The 16,466-nt window shown below is 43.1% G+C and overlaps 1 long non-coding RNA gene across 1 annotated transcript in view; it reads right to left on the minus strand.

The window, feature by feature from the left end:
• The window catches only part of LOC148117165 (uncharacterized), a 1,027,820-nt gene extending 1,018,662 nt beyond the window's left edge, over window positions 1-9,158 (minus strand). Inside the window, exon 1 of the long non-coding RNA XR_015737123.1 lies at window positions 8,945-9,158. This is a non-coding gene — a long non-coding RNA (uncharacterized LOC148117165). The remainder of the gene's footprint in view (window positions 1-8,944) is intronic.
• Window positions 9,159-16,466: the final 7,308 nt, after the last annotated feature.

The raw sequence follows: 16,466 nt of genomic DNA on the forward strand, positions 1-16,466 counted from the left end.
CCCAGCTTCCTTAATTCTCCTTGAATATGTTTGAGGTCTTTTTCACCCCAGGACCTCTTTTTTCTCTGCAATTTTCTCTCCACTTTAGTCTTGGTATGATTGGTTTACATTTTTCCTACAATCTCCCATCTGCATTTTACTTAATTATATGTACTAAAGTAGACAATTTGTACTATCACCTCTCCCTGTGTTATTTCTTTGACACAAATGAGTACATCAACTTAGTTTTTCTGGTTTTCTCAACTAAAATGTTCTTTGTATCAGTTTAATTAGTGCAAGGCTTTTGGAGACATAGTCAGTAGAGTCAAGTGAGTAAGGGAGAAGTAGGAAGGAAGGAAGGAAGGAAGGAAGGAAGGAAGGAAGGAAAAAGGGAAGGAAGGAAGGAAGGAAGGAAAAAGGGAAGGAAGGAAGGAAAGAGGGAAGAAAGAAAGATGGATGCATAGGTGTTGTGGATAGAAATGTTACTGGGTATTAAGCAGCAGAATAGATGGCGACACTAATGAAAGAATGGATGGATGGAAGGATGGGTGTGGAAATGGATAGATTGATAAAGGTAATGAAAAATGAATGGGTGTGTGGGTGAATGGGTGGATAAAGACATAGGATAAAGATTAGTGATAAAGGTTGCTTAACAACTTTGGACAGAATGTATTAGCAGGATTTGCCTCTTATATAGTACATTTGTGGTCTGCTGCTGTGAGAGAGATGAGGAAGGTAAGTGGAAGTTTCTGAGAAAAAGGAGAGAAGTTCATGAAAAGTAGAAGATGGAAACAGAATTTGACCCTCAGATGTCCTATGGTGAGCATCAGTCAGAGTAGCCTGGACTTCCCAGCTAAGTCACAGTGTCCATCACTGACCTCCTCCTTATTTTCACAGCAAAACTGTTATCACCCTTCTCGCTGCAAGAGGGTGAAGTGGTCATCACTGAGAATGAGTTCTGCAATGCCTTATATGGGCAAAGACCTGGCCAAAACAAGGACTATGTGCATGAGGAAATGCTGTGTGCCGGGGGCCTCTCCACAGGAAAGTCCATATGCCGGGTGAGTAAGGCAGTCGTGTATTTTCCCCATGTCTATTCTATCTCAGTTTCTCCAGGAGTGGCTGTATTGTCCTCTAGTCTTTGTGGAGACCCCCACACTTCTTGTTTCATTACCTCTACTTGTTTTCCTTGGGTTCATGCCTCAATAGTCTCCTTGAGGATAGCTTTAGCAAATCCTAACATCAATTTTCTGTTGCATATCTTAAACTTTTTATTGAAGCATAACACATACACAAATATATAATTTCTAAGTAAACAGTTTGTTAATGTTTTCAGTGCTGACTTAGTATGCTTCTGGTACCCATCTCCCTTTCTTGCCACTAAGTGCATTTTGTATGTTCATTGTTATGTGCTGTCTCCTGTGAGGTTTCATTTAAGTTTCTCACTTTGTTTGTTGTTTAAGTTTCTCACTTTGTTGTCAGTTTCTTATGGGAGCTCTTTATACAGTATAAGAAGTAAATTCACAATTGGACATAATAGATTTTCTGGGGAAACTGTGCCAGAGAAGAAAAATAGTTGGTCTGAAGTGAAGTGGCACAACCAGGGCCCAGATATCTGGATTCTGATGCCTTCCCCATCTCTGCAAGCTTCAGACTCCTGTACGGACATAGTCCCCATTATAGGCTGGATTTCCCATGGGATTTTCCTAAAGGGCTTTCACAAATGCAGTAACTTTAGGAAGTGTTCTGAAGACTCCATTGTCCAGTGAAATGAGCTGTCTTTACCCAGTCAAGGGATGGGCATATTTTTTCATGAGTTCCAGTTCACAAGTTGAAAAAATAGACCTAACCAAGGTTACCAAAGGCAGAGGAGTTGACTGAATATATTACATCAGCTCAAGGTTTACAGAGCCAGGACCTACACATAGGTTAGCAGAACTAGCTTTCTTACAAGTCCCTAAACTTTCCCTTCTAGACATGAGGCATGGTAAGCAAAAAGAAGAGCCCATAAGTTTTCAGCTTGTCCTCATCTGTCTGGGCTCTGTAGGATCCTAACATGCAGTTGGTATTTGTGACTTTTTACACACTAACTACTCTCTTTCTCCTTGGGGTGATTCTGGGGATCCCCTCATCTGCCACCAAACCAGTTCATAGGTCCTGGTAGGACTGGCTAGTTGGGGTCTGGACTGTTGGCATCCCATTTACCCCAGCGTCTTTACCAGGGTCACCTACTTCACTGACTGGATCAGCCAAGTCTAGGGACTTACTCCACTTTTAGAATCTGGATCTGTGTCTCCTCACACAGCACTACAACCTAGGCCTCTTGGAACTGCTGGCTCCCCACAAACATACAGCATCTTCATAGTTGCACAAATCTGGTTTCTGTTGGTATTTATCCCTGATGCTCAAGACCAGGCTCCAGGGTGAGCATCGGGTCTTTGGGCATTCCTTGCTCAGGCTTCCCTAAGCTATAGCCTCTACTCTTTAGTTTACCATCTGAATATTTTCCTCAGCATATCTGTTCATTCACTGCCACTACTAAAACAAGCCTAGAAAAGCCGAGCAATAAAGCCTCATCCTCCCTCAACTTTGATTGCATACCTTGTAGGGTTCCCATATCCTTCGGTGGTCAGACTTACCCTAGAGTTAGACATCAGACCTTGAAAGGGAGTAGATGGAACATTGCAAGGAAATTCTCCTTGAGGAAAAGGCAAGGAAACGAGGATGTGCCTAATTGGGTAGGAAAATGGGGGCATGCCCACTACAGGGATACTGAGGAGTAAGGATGCTTCTCCAAAAGAAAGTGACATTGCTATGGCCTTGTCCCTGCTGTGAGGAATACCAAATCCTTCAGGGAAAGTAGAATTTTACACCTGGCCTTCAAGTACAAGGGAGTAAGGGCCTCTTTCTGGAGGTGGGGCGACAGCACTCCTGGGATTTCAAGGAGAAAGAACAAATTCACAGGGAACCTAAAAGATTGAAGTGATTTTGTAAGTTTGGGGTGCTAGGATCAGGTCAAAAGGATAGAAATGTGACTTGTGGCTAAAAGTCTCAATGAATGTGGGGGACTAGAGCATTAGTCAAAAGCAGATAAAAACTGTTGTAGTAGCTGGATTAAAATCAAACATGAAGTCAACCATACTCAAGTTTCTACTCTAGGTTAATACTGAGCATCATCCTCGCCTATTTTCAGGGGCCCCATTCTTTCTATGAACCTGGTCCCTAATGTTTGAAGCCCAGACCACACCTGCCTCTGTCCACACTTGATATAACCTTGTCTGTTTGGTTGACCCAGGACTTAGTAATCAAGGAATAATTAAAACAACAAAAATGGTCTTCTGGATCCATTCTTTAGGCAATTGTACCTGACACAGAATACTTATATGGCCAGCAGGAGTTAAGAGACCTCACAATGCTGCCCAACCCAGTCTTTAGAATACGCGGTAAAGAGGAGAGCTTCTGTTTATCCCCAGGTCCATAGGAACCAGACAGCACTTACAAGGTTCAATACAAATCCTTTCTAATCATGGTGTTGTCTGATGGGTTTGTGTTCACTAGCAGCAGTGTCCTCGTTTTCAATCTTTTGCTGCCTGTGCAATAGGGTGTCCATCACAAAAGGATCCCAGTCTCAGCCACAGGAGATGGTCTATAGAGTACTTGTCTATCACAAAAGCCCAAGTTTGATCCCTAGTGCTGCATAAACAAGGCATGTTGACAAACACCTGTTATCCCAGGAGTTAAGAGGTAGAATCAGGAAGATCAGATGTTCAACACCATTCTCAGTTGTATAATAAGTTCCAAATGGGCCTGAGATGCATAAAAGCATACCTTAACACCTCCCTCAACACACATAAGAACCCCCTCCCCAGTACACACATATGAGAGTATCTTCTTAGTTCATTCTTGCTGGAGAATTTTTTTTGGAAGATCCTGCATCTGACCATAGCTCCACTTCTGAGGTACTGCTACAACTGGTTGTACATCTATATTCACATTAGACCTTGCTACTTTAAGGTCTATGGAATTAAGAATGCAAACACTTCACTTAATAACAAGCTTGGTTATGGAGTCTTGCAGCAAAGTTCATTAGGACTCTGAGATGCCAGCTAACAAACTCTTCCTTTCGTTGAGGGCTATAAAGTCTGGGGAAGAGTTAGCCTGACAGTGGTGTGGTAAGTGAAGCTCAGGTGACTTAGTGTGGATTATAAGTTTCCTCACTGGCCCAACAATTAACATGACACCCCCAGAGTAGCTGGACTCAAGAAACCTGGGTGTCATTGGGCCTGGCATGGGTTTTTAAAACCTCAAAAACAAACCCCAGTGACACAATTCTTTCAACAAAGCCACATGTCCTAATTATTCTAATCCTCTCAGAGTTCCACTTCCTGGTTACTAAGCATTCTAAAATATGAGCCTATGGGAGCCATTCTTATTCAAATCACCACAATATCCTTACAGTCTAAACCACTGATCTCAACTTATAAGTAGCCCACTGAAGAACACAACCAAAACTCAGCTCTAGCTCAGCCTAATTTATCTGTTACTTGATACCATCTGAAGTACTTACTATTCATATTCTTGTGAGTAACTACACAGGGAAGGGTATCAGTAGTAAGTAGTAGAATAGGAATCAAATCCCAGAGACTTCATGAGAGGGCTTGAACACATGTAGGCTTGTCATAGATCGTACCTATATGACTGCTGCCTAAGCCTCAGATTTCTAGTAAAGCCTTAGTCTGAGCTATACTAAGAATGAGCATCAGACATCCACTTAGGGAGATATATGGTATAAGATCAGAAAGCCTGAGGTTGGGCTTGCCAGACACAAGGGATTCACCAGATGGGAGGATAAGAAAGATCTACGATTTTCCCTGAATTCCATGATGATGCTATAGTTACTGTTCATACTACCAAAGAAAAGCTTGGTCTTGCTTTGGAGTAAAAAGAAATGAACTGACTTCAGTGAGAGGCTTTGCATTCCAATCTGGAACAGATGGTGCTGGGAATGTAACCAAATGCAACTGAGTTTCCAACTTGGTAAAGACAAAGTCAAATTAGGCACAGCTATGATATCAGAGTAGAACAAAATTATCTGCACAAATGAGTACAGCATAAACATAATTTCCAAAATAATGTTTTCCACTAAACAAAGGAAGCATGGGGATTTTTTATTTTTATTTTCCAAGACAGAGTTTCTCCATAGCTTTGGAACCTGTCCTAGAACTAGCTCTTATAGACTTGTTTGGCCTCAGACTCACAGAGATCCACCTGCCTCTGCCTCCTGCATGCTAGGAATAAAGGTGAGCACCACCACAGCCTGGTTATCAGGGGATTTTATTGTGGGGGGCTATATGTATATGTGGACAGGCTAGTTCTTAAACATTATGAGCTTCAGGTCTATATATATATGTATATATATATATATATATATATATATATATATATATATATATATGACTACTGTAGACACATTTTAGGGATCATATTTAGTTCACAATCTCAGAACAAATACATGATCAATGTGGTAAACAGAAATTCCTCTGGGTACATTCAGTCTGTACTATAACATATTAGCAAAAAATAAGATATTTTGAAGCTACATTAATATGAGTTTACTTCTAAGAAACTCTTGAAGTTAAGGGGAAGATAGGCCATAGGATCACATGGGGGCAGTCTAACACTGTAACTTGAGGAGATATATACATAGGTAATTGTATCATGAATAAAATAAATAAAGTTGATATTTGCACTTTATGTAGCCTAAAAGATAGATAATGTTCCTTTGAACCACAGTCAAAACAATTAAACAAACAGACCAGCAAGAAAAATAAGGAAAAGATAGACATTCTTTGTGATATTTTATACAATTTCGTTGAATGTGATTTTCAGCTTTTGGTTATAACAAAAGAACTTTCAAAATAAGATTTAAGCTATATAAACAAGCTAAGTATGGCAGTGAGTTAAAAGGATTCATTACTGTTTCAGCTTTACTATTGGAATTTTTGTTGGCTCATAGGACAGGCGTTTTAAAAGCTATTAGATAAACGGCCTGCCCCTTTAAGATGCTAATAGAATGAAACTCTTTCTTTAAACATTTGCTATTGATGTGATGTTTTTAATAAATTTCTGAGGCCTGCAACACATTTCCAATCAGTAATTGATCAATTTATGCATTTCCTTGTTCTAGAGGACCTGGCAGACCCGTAAGGGATTGGATGTGTGTTATATACATAGGACAAAGCCTATTCCTGATTATGTCTTGTACCTACATAAATAATGAAGTCAATTCTTTATCATCTGATATAAATTGAGTGGTTTCAATATGCAAAATAACTCTGCATATTGTAAATCAGTAACTATATTAAGAGGTTCTTTAAAATCCCTTAGCACCATAAGAATGGCATATAATTCTGCCTTCTGGACAGAATTCTAAGGGCTTTGTTCCACCTTACTCAGTTCTTCTGATTTGTAACATGGCTTCCCTGATTTATTTGCATCAGTATAAAATATATGGGCACCAGTTAATAGAGCATCACATACAATTCGAGGAAGAATCCAAGAAGTTCTCTTTATAAGGTTAAATCTATTGCTTTTGGGATAGTTGCTGTGAATTTCTCCCAAAGAATTAGCACAAGCTCTTTGCCATGGTTCATTGCCTTCCCATAACCTTTTTATCTCATCAGTAGTGAAAGGCACTATAATATCTGCTGGATCTATACCTGGTAGTTGACGAAGTCTCAGTTTACCTTTTATAATTAATTCAGAGACCTTTTCCACATAAGTTTTTAATTTTTTACTTGGTTTATGTGGTATAAAAATCCATTCTAAGATAATATCTTCCCTCTGCATTAGAATTCCCATAAGAGAAATTCTGGAAGGCAGTATGACTAGGATACAACTAAGACTTGGATTCACCCTATCCACATGTGCCTCCTGTAACTTTTCCTCATTCATTGTCAGTTCCTTTTCTGTTTCAGGTGTTAATTCTCTGAAACTATTCAAATCTTTATTACCATCTAAGGTTTTGTTTAAATGAATTATTAGATCAGGTGTTATCCCAACAGCCAGTCATAGACTGGAAATATCTCCTAACCATCTTTGAAAGCCATTAAGAGTCTGTAATTGGTCTCTCCCCTAATTTGTGTCTTTTGGGTTCTAATTTTCTGTAAACCTGTTCTGTAACCTAGGTAATTAACAGAATCTCCTCTTTGAATCATTTCAGGAGCAATTTGTAGTCCTCATTTAGGCAAAACTTTCTTTACTTCCTCAAACATTCTTTCTAAAGTATCTGCTTTTGAATCAGAAAACAAAATGTCACCCATGTAATGGTAGATTATAGACTTAGGAAATTTTTTATTTATTATTTCCAATGGATGACTGACAAAGTATTGGCACAAGGTGCAGCTATTGAGCATTCCCTGTGGGAGGACGGTCCATTGGTATCTCCTAGTAGGCTGAGAATTATTTTAAGTAGGTGCTCTGAAGGCAAATTTTTCCCTATCCTTTTCTTAAAAAGGTACACTGAAGAAACAATTATTTAAATCAATAACTATGAGAGGCCATCCTTTTGACAACATTGACAGCAGAGGAATTCCAGATTGTAAGGGGCCCGTAGGTCCAATAACCTTGTTGATAGCTCTGAGATATGTCACCATTCTCCATTTTCCAGATTTCTTTTTAACAGATACCAGAGAATTCCAAAGGCTGGCAGATTCTTCCACATGGTAAGCATCTAGTTGCTCTTGTACCAGCTGTTTTTAAGCCTGCAGGTTTTTTCTGTTAAAGGCCACTGTTTAACCCATATTGCTTTCTCAGTTAACCATTTTAAAGGCAGAGTTGTTAGTACCTCTGAAGGTTTGTCAATTGCTTTGTATTCTTATACAGCCTGAATGGCTGGTGACCTTTTCTATAATATCTTCTAATATCTTTCCCGGAAATAAAAGTTTTGGGGGGACTATAGGTATGTTAATCTGAGTATTCCATTGCTGCAATAGGTCATGACCCCACAAATTCACTGTTAAATTAGCTATAAATGACCTCAGCCTTTGTCTCTGTTCTTCTGGCCCTATGCATTCAACCCATCTTGTGCTTTGTTTCACTTGAGAAAAGGTTTCAATTTCTAGAAACTGAATATCTGCCCTTGAAGAGGCTGATTCTGATGCCAAGATTTTGGAGTAATAATACTTACATTCACATCCATGTCTATCCAAGCCTTCAATAACAATGCCATTTATACACACTCTTAGCTTTGGTCTTTGATTATCTATAGAAACCTGCCAAGAACCAATCCTCAAAGGAACAACTGGTCGACCTCATAACCCTGAAAGGACCAAGAGAGAGAGGTGGACATGACACAAAGCTGGATGCCCAGCCTCCTCCTGGCCAAAGACCCTGTGACCAGTCTCTAGGGATGAAGCAGGGCAAGGAAAAAAAACCTGACAGTATAAGAAACAGGGGAACAGTGAACAGAGAAGCCAGGATCACAGCCACCTCTAGGCCTCGAGACAATGAAGCATGCCTCTGAGAACGGATAGTTCTGGCAAGGAGAAAAAAATGCTCCAGGACCCCCAACGAGTCCAGAGCAGGGAGGCAAGAAAACCGGGTCCACAGCCTCCTCTCGGCCTCAGGATGGCGAGGCCTGCCGCCAAGGACCGAGGGTTCTGACAAGGAGGGAAATAAAAAGCTCCGACACCCCCAATGAGTCCGGGCATGGACGGCGGGGAAGCCGTGATCAACCAGCGCCCCCTCTCGGCCTCGGGTCGCCGGGGACCCAGGGCTCTCTCTTAGAGAGAAAAGGCGAGGGAAAGACAGCTTTGAAAGCCGGGGTACTTCACCCATCCTGGGCCTGGCTGGACCCGACACCTAGCGGTGGGAGGCGAACGACTCAAGCCTTCTGGTTGACCCGCTCAAGTCTCCCAGCACCCTCCCCAGCCGTTGCTTTCGTTCGGTTCCATCCCAGACGCACCCATAGGCGACTCTTCCAGCACAACCTCCTACACAGAGACGGTTCCCAAGCACGACACCAACCGCGGGACACGCCCGCCAGCCGGGACTCTCGTCACTCTTTCCGCCTCACAAAAGCCATTTCGCCCTCCTTGTCAGCGACCGAGGACCAGGAGCGTTGCACAAAATGACCACCACCGCTAGGTGGCGCCCGACGACCCACCCGACCCACAGAGATCGCTCGCTAGCTCGCTCGCTCGCTCGCGATCTTGCTCGGCCGAGGCGTCTTCACCTTCTCTGGCGCGACAGAGTGTCCTCCCACGCTCATGCCCGGAGGTGACACGCACCCACGACAGGGCAGGGGACTCCCCGTCGGTTCCCCCACACCCCATCCCCGAACATGGGTGAACGCGGGCTGGCCGGGCCGGACATTCGGGGGGAGCCACGGACGCTCAGGCTACGAAAACGAAAGGAGGAACCGAGACCACAGGCAGCTAGCTAGGAAAACAGGCGAATCGCTCTCCTTCGTGGAGAGGTAGGGAGGGAGGGAGGGAGGGAGGGAGGGAGGGAGGGAGGCTCACGGGAAACAAAGAGTGCGTCTCGACGATAAGTGACAGTACTAAGTGGGCCAGTCGAGGGGCTGCGACACTTAGAGCATGGTGAGAGGGAGAGACCGAGGGACTGAGGGAGACCGAGGGACCGAGGGAGGGAGGGAGGTGGCAATGGCAGGCAGTCTCCTGCCACCCGAGTCTCCTCTCAAAGACATATATATATACTTCACCGTGGCCACTGCTTGCTTGCTTGCTTGCTTGCAGTCCTTTTTCTCCACCCCACTCTCCACATCCCCCAGCCCCTACTTCTCAGACTAAATACCGAGTCAGAGAAAATTAAAACAGCCGTGGAATAGTGTTTTTGTCATGGAATACGGATCTGTTGTGAACATTTTCACTTAGGATGGAAAAAATTAAAAGGTCATTTGATGGATTTCTGGTAGAGGGTCTATTTCCCACCGCGATGAAGATGATCTCCTGATCCTTGTACTTTCAGTTTCTGAGTGCTGCTGGCATGACAGACACGGGCCCTCACACTCGCGTTGACGAGACAGTACTGACTGAGTGACAGCATGGAGCCCGTAGGACAAGGCTTCGGCTTCCCCTTCCCCCCAACAAACCAGAAAAATAAATAAATAGATCAATAAATACCCAGAGGCAGAAACATGGAAGCAGCTTCTCAGACTCTTTAGAGAAGGCTCCTGAGGTCTGACTGGGGTGACACACGTGGCAGAGGAGACGACTAGACCAGGGTTCCTCCATTCACAACCATCATCCAGGCCCCCAGCACTGCCTGCCTGCCTTCCTCCCTCCCTCTTTCCCTTCCTTCCTTTTTTAAATACCAGGTTATTTATTTTAATTTACTTATTTTTAATTGCATTGGGAGGCTAGATATTTTTGGGTTTTCGGGAGTGGACAGACATACGAAAGGAAGGAAGGAAGGAAGGAAGGAAGGAAGGAAGGAAGGAGAGAAAGGATCAGAGCAGTGAATATACAGGTGCACAGTCATTACACCAAGGTGGACTGCAGATAGAAAATAAAGAGGAAGAAAAAAAGAATAGAATGTCACCAAAAGGTCAGCCTGGTCTATAAAAGTGAGTTCCAGGACAGTCAGAGCTATTATATGAAATTGCCTGAGTTCAAATCAGCAATTTCCAAACTCCAACAAGAATGTTTACAGGAAAGGCAACAGATAAAGGCCCATCAAAGAAGTCCAGTGGAGCTGTAGGCACACCCTTTGAAACTTCTCTATTGCAAGGTCACAGAGTTAGGAAAGGATCTTGACCTTAAACTTTCCTTAATAGTAAGTCTCTGTGTGTATCATACTCAAGTCAAGTGCCCTCAGAGCTCATGGAAGATGAAACAGAGCTCTACAATAAGAGATGGGTGTTGTGGGGGGGGGATTCACTCAAGAAAATAAAAGCAAAGCCCTACACTAACCCTGGCACACAGTAAAATCAGTCCTATGAGGAAATTTTTAGCTCAAATTGCCCACGTTTTACAAAGGCTTCTAACCGGGAAGTGATGATGCATGCCTTTAGTTCCAGCATGCAGCCTGGTCTCCAAGAGCGAGTTCCAGGACTGACTCAAAAACTAGAGAGAAACCCTGTCACAAAAAAAGAACAAACAAACAAAAAATCTATTACATAAATCAATAGATGCATACATAGATGGAAGAATAGATGAGAGACAGACAGACAGACAGACAGACAGACAGAGAGAGAGATAGACCCAAACCCCATCTTCTGTCTTCTGATGGTACCAGGCTCTCTCCCAGGGGTCACAGAGCAAGGTGGGCAGGCAGCAACGCAGGCAGTGTACGTGTATGATATCAAGCAAGCCTATATGTGATATATAGGGTCTAATAGGGTAATGTCAGTATTACATTGGGGTAGGTCTCAGGAGCACAAGAACCCAAATCTCTGATCACCAAATTCCCCAAATTCCCTGTCACCAGAAGAGGGCACTAGATCCCCACCATGTGGTTTCTGGAAATTCTCTGCAGTTCTGATTTTTTTCACTGTTCCTCCTGCTTGCATGCATTTAGTGAGAGAGTGGGCACCACTCCTCCCTGCTTCTCTGTGTGTCTGTGCCTGTCACATCCTGGATAGTCAGAGTGCCCGCCACCTATGCCTGCCTGAGATGTAGCCGGCAACCCTGGCTGGGGCTGGGGGAAAGGGAGAGAGTGGATTCCACTGGAGAGCCATGGGCAGAGGCTCTGTGGATTCCCTGCAAGAGGCCTCACTGTTTCAGGTACAGCTGTGACCAGGTCTGAATCCAGGACAGACTCCAAAGCCAGAGAGAATCCCTGTCTCAGAAAACAAACAAACAAAAAAAATAAGTAAACTAATAGATAAATTGATAGCCAGGCAGAGACTCTGAGAGATGATAAAACACCTCAGAGATCAGGGAGCCCAAGGCAGGCAGGTCACTGCGAGTGTAAGGCTACCTTGTTCTGCAGACTGAGATTCAGGACAGGCAAAATGACACAGACGAACTCTGTTTAAAAAATAAAAAGGTGTTCAGTGCATGTCTTTAATCCCTGCACTAGGAGGCAGAGGCAGATGGATCTCTGTGAGTCTGAGGCCAGTCTTGTCTACAAAGTGAGTTCCAGGGCATACAAGGATACACAAGAAAACCCTAAGTTGAAAAACCACAAATAAACAAACAGATAATAACAATAAAAATATTTGAGAGTTCAAATAATTGACTTCATTCACAATAAAAAAATATGGATATCAAAATATCAAATGCACTTGAACACATTGACACAGGAGACCGCTTCCTAAATATAACCCCAGTAGCACAGACACCGAGAGAAACAAAATGAATACATGAGACCTCCTGACACTGAAAAGCTTCTGCAAAGCAAAGGACATGGCCAACAAGACAAAACGACGGCCTACACAATGGGAAAAGATCTTCACTAACCCCACATCAGACAGAGAGGTCTGGTCTCCACAATATACAAAGTACTCAAGAAATTGGTCATCTAAAGAACAAAGAATCCAATTTACAAAATGGAGTACAGACCTAAACAGAGAACTCTCAACGGAGGAATCTAAAATGGCTGACAGACACTGAAGAAAATGGTCAACATCCTTAGTCATCAGAGAAATGTACATCAAAACGAGTTTCTATGTCTCTTGGATGAAAGAATGAAAGGAGTGCATCCCCACACCCCGGCTCAGTGTTCAGTATCACGTTCTGTTAATTTCTTGTACATTTAGTTTAATTTCACATTTTGTTCATCTCTCTTGGTCTGCACCAAGTGTTTCCCTGTGTGGGGTGGGGCATGGAAGGTGTCCTATTTCAGAACATTTAATTTTACTTTGCTTTGAGACAGTCTTTCCAGTTGTGTAGAACTTAGTTTAATTCCAAATTTTTTAAAAAGATTTGTGGTTTTTTTTTATTTTTTTAATATTTATTTATTTATGTACACAATATTCTGTCTCTGTGTATTCCTGAAGGCCAGAAAAGGGATCCAGACCTCATTACATATGGTTCATGAGCCAGCATGTGGTTCCTGGGAATTGAACTCAGGACCTTTGGAAGAGCAGGCAATGCTCTTAACCGCTGAGCCATCTCTCCAGCCCTAAAGAATTTTTTATGGTTTGTTTAACTTTATTTTACATGCAGTGGCATGAATGTGTCAGATCATCCAGAAACTGGATTTACAATCACTTATGTGCTGCTGCCATGTGGGTCCTGGGAATTGAACCCACTTCTTCAGGAAGAGCCACCAAACCATTTCTCCAGGCCTTCCTTTAATTTAACAAATTTATTGGTGTGTCTCTAGGTGTGCCTCTCTCTCTCTCTCTCTCTCTCTCTCTCTCTCTGTGTGTGTGTGTGTGTGCGTGTGTGTGTGTGTGTGTGACTCTGTGTGTCTGTGGGGTGGCCTTTGACTTTACCAAGGTGAACACATTCAAGAGAAGAAATGGTGATTTACAGATAGAACATAAAAAACAAAACAAAACAAAAGATAGCTTGATCTTTAAAAGTGAGTTCCAGGAAAGCCAAGGCAAGGCTATTACCTGAAATTGACTGAATTCATATCAGCAATTTCTCAACTCCAACAAGAATGTTTACAGAGAAGTCAAGAAAGAAAAAAAACAAATCTTGTTGAATGAAGTGCCAGAGTCAAAGGCCTGCTCCACTACCTGCCAACCCTGGCTGTATTTTGAATCTCATATTTGATTTCTCTCTCCACGTACATTGAGTTTAATACGTGTGAAGGCAGACTGAAGAAAACAATCAAGAAAAAGAGAAAATATGAGGAGTGGGACAAAACAGAGATCTAGAATGGGAGAGAGAGGGAGAGAGAGAGAGAGAGGGAGAGAGAGAGAGAGAGAGAGAGAGCGTGAGCGCATTCACGTCAGTTCTGTGAGAAAACCACCTCAGTCCTTTGAAGAAATTTATAAGTCTCATTGCCTACCATTCTAAAAATTAAAACCATCTACTTGGGTGGTGGCGACGGCGCATTCCTTTATTCCCGGTTCTCAGCCTATTCTACAAGAGCTACTTCCAGGACTGGGTCCAAAGCCAGAGAGAAGAAAAGTTTGTGATTTACTTAACTTCATTATATGTGCAATGGTGTGAGGGTGTCAGATCACCCCGAAACTGCATTTACAATCACTTATGTGCTGCCATCTGGGTGCTGGGAATTGAACTCAGGACCTTTGGAAAAGCAGGCAATGCTCTTAACCGCTGAAAGAAATGAATGAATAAATAAAGAAATAGATAAATAAATAGATAGATAGATAGATAGATAAATAGATAAATAAATAAATAAATAAATAAATAAATAAATAAATAAATAAATAAGGTGTGTGAGGATCGGCCCGTATAAGTAAGTAAACAGTAAGTCAAGAAAACCTTTCAATTTTAGATAGCAATCTAACAAAGGAGGATAACCGATCGTTCGGCCAACTGGTCGACCTTACTTCTTTAAATCTTAAAAAAAAAAAAAAAAAAAAAAAAAAGTCCAGCCGACACTTTGCTGTAAAGCTCCAACACTGGACAGGACAACTGGTCGACCTGCTTTCTGGGCTGTGGGGAAAAATTAACTAAGTCATTCGGCGGACAGGGCCAACTGGTCGACCCGAGAGATCTCGGAAAAAAAAAGTACAAGTATTTTATTTAAAAAAAAAAAAAAAAAAAAGAGTCCGGCGGGACTTCTGGTCGACCCGCCGGACCCGCGGAAAAAACGGGGGCTCCCCCTGGGGAGGGACAGACTACTGGTCTACCCCGGTTCTTGGAAAAAGAAGGAGGTGGAGAGGGGAAAAAAAGATGCGCCAACCCTCGACAGAAAGGCAGAAAGGAATGATGCACTGTGTGTTCCTAACAATAGAGAATGCATTGTAAGGATTTCATTTTAAAGTTGACCGCTTTAGAATGAGACTTAATGAGGAGCTAGCACGGAATCCTCTCAAAAATAATTCACCATCCACCTTATCTCAGCCCAACACAGTCCCCACCAGCATTAGACTAACTAACTTAATGACCTCCAACCCTGTAGGATGTTTTGGGTCAAGTTTTGTCTGAGTTTTTTAAAAAAAAAAAAAAATTGCCGGGCACTCCACTTGTGAGTTTGAGGCCAGCCTGGTCTCCAAGAGCTAGTTCCAGGACAGGCACCAAAAGCTACAGAGCAACCCTGTCTCGAAAATCAAAAAAAAAATGTGTGCTGTTCTAGAAAATGCCCTTTCCCTCTGAGCACGGCCCCTCCACACAGCTCTGACGCTGCGGGAAGATGCGGAGAGCCCAGTTGGTCCCTCAGCCTGATATGTCTGCCTCCTCCGTGCATTTGCAGCAGCTCTTCTGAAGCTGAGGGGCAGCTATACATCTCTTGCCACTCAGAGTCAAATTCCCTTCAGTTTAGCCTTCCCTAGGTGCTTGTTCACTTCAGAGGACTCAGCCCTCATCCTCCGTATCATCCTGGCCTAATTTTTCAGATGACTGAGTATGAATATCCGTTCAGGAGAAGAAGGTCCATTCATGAAAAAAGTGTGCGTTCAACTAACTCCCCATGGGTGGAGGGAGTCATGAAAAGACTTTCATGAAGCAGAGAGAGAGAGAAATTTCTGGTTTTGGAAAGAGGAGATACTGAATGGCTTCCTCTGTGTCACGGGACAGACTCCTGGAAAGCAAACCTCAGCTTGCACTCAGTCAGTTCAGGGAGAAATAGTTGCAAGGAGGTAAAGTCCCATGCCTCATGACATCAGCAGTCCCTTCTCTGGAAATTCTACCGTATCCCGGAGAGCTCTCAGAATCTTGTGATGTCACTTGTGTCCTAGAAACGCCAAGGGCCCTCAAGACATACTCTTTCAGTACCTGTAAGACTCCTCGCTTCTAGACATGTCGTCTAGACTGATGAGTCTACTTGGGAGAGAGAACGGAGATCGTGAGGAGGCCAGAGTGAGGGAAGAAGAAAGCTGGCCCCAGATCTCACAGGGAACCATGGAGAAATCAGTGGTCCTGGGAAGACAAAGTGAGTTAGTTCCCCACTAGCAGTGACTAGAGAGATTGCTGGATGTGATGGCCTTGAGCCTTCCATGGCTAGGGTTCAGGAACTGGGGGGGGGCAGTTTCTGGGATGTTTCTCTGCGTCCCTAAAGGGCCAACGCACATCCAAGATGCACGGTAGTTGATTGTACAAAGTCAGGAATTGACAAGCATGTAGCCTTTTGCTAGAGATGCTCTTCATTCACGCTGAGTGCCGAAGGGGTCAGTGAGATTTCAATACCAGCGCTGCTTATCGCCCCCCCCCACTCCTTTTTGTTGTGTACCAGTCATAATAGAAAAAGGGAGAGTGAGTCGTGCTCCGCCAAAGCCTGATTTTACCATGCTTTCTATCACAGCCATTAGCAGGGTTGAGGCATCAACCTAAGGTTTCTGGCTTTCCAGTTATGAATGACACCCTGGTCTCCGGGTTCAACCTGAGAACTATTTAGAGACAGTGGGTGAGAGAGTGGGAAGAGACTGCAGTTGTTTTCTT

The sequence above is a fragment of the Myodes glareolus genome, unplaced genomic scaffold (genome assembly GCF_982192425.1).
Source record: "Myodes glareolus unplaced genomic scaffold, mMyoGla1.1 HAP1_SCAFFOLD_40, whole genome shotgun sequence".
Lineage (NCBI taxonomy): Eukaryota > Metazoa > Chordata > Mammalia > Rodentia > Cricetidae > Myodes > Myodes glareolus.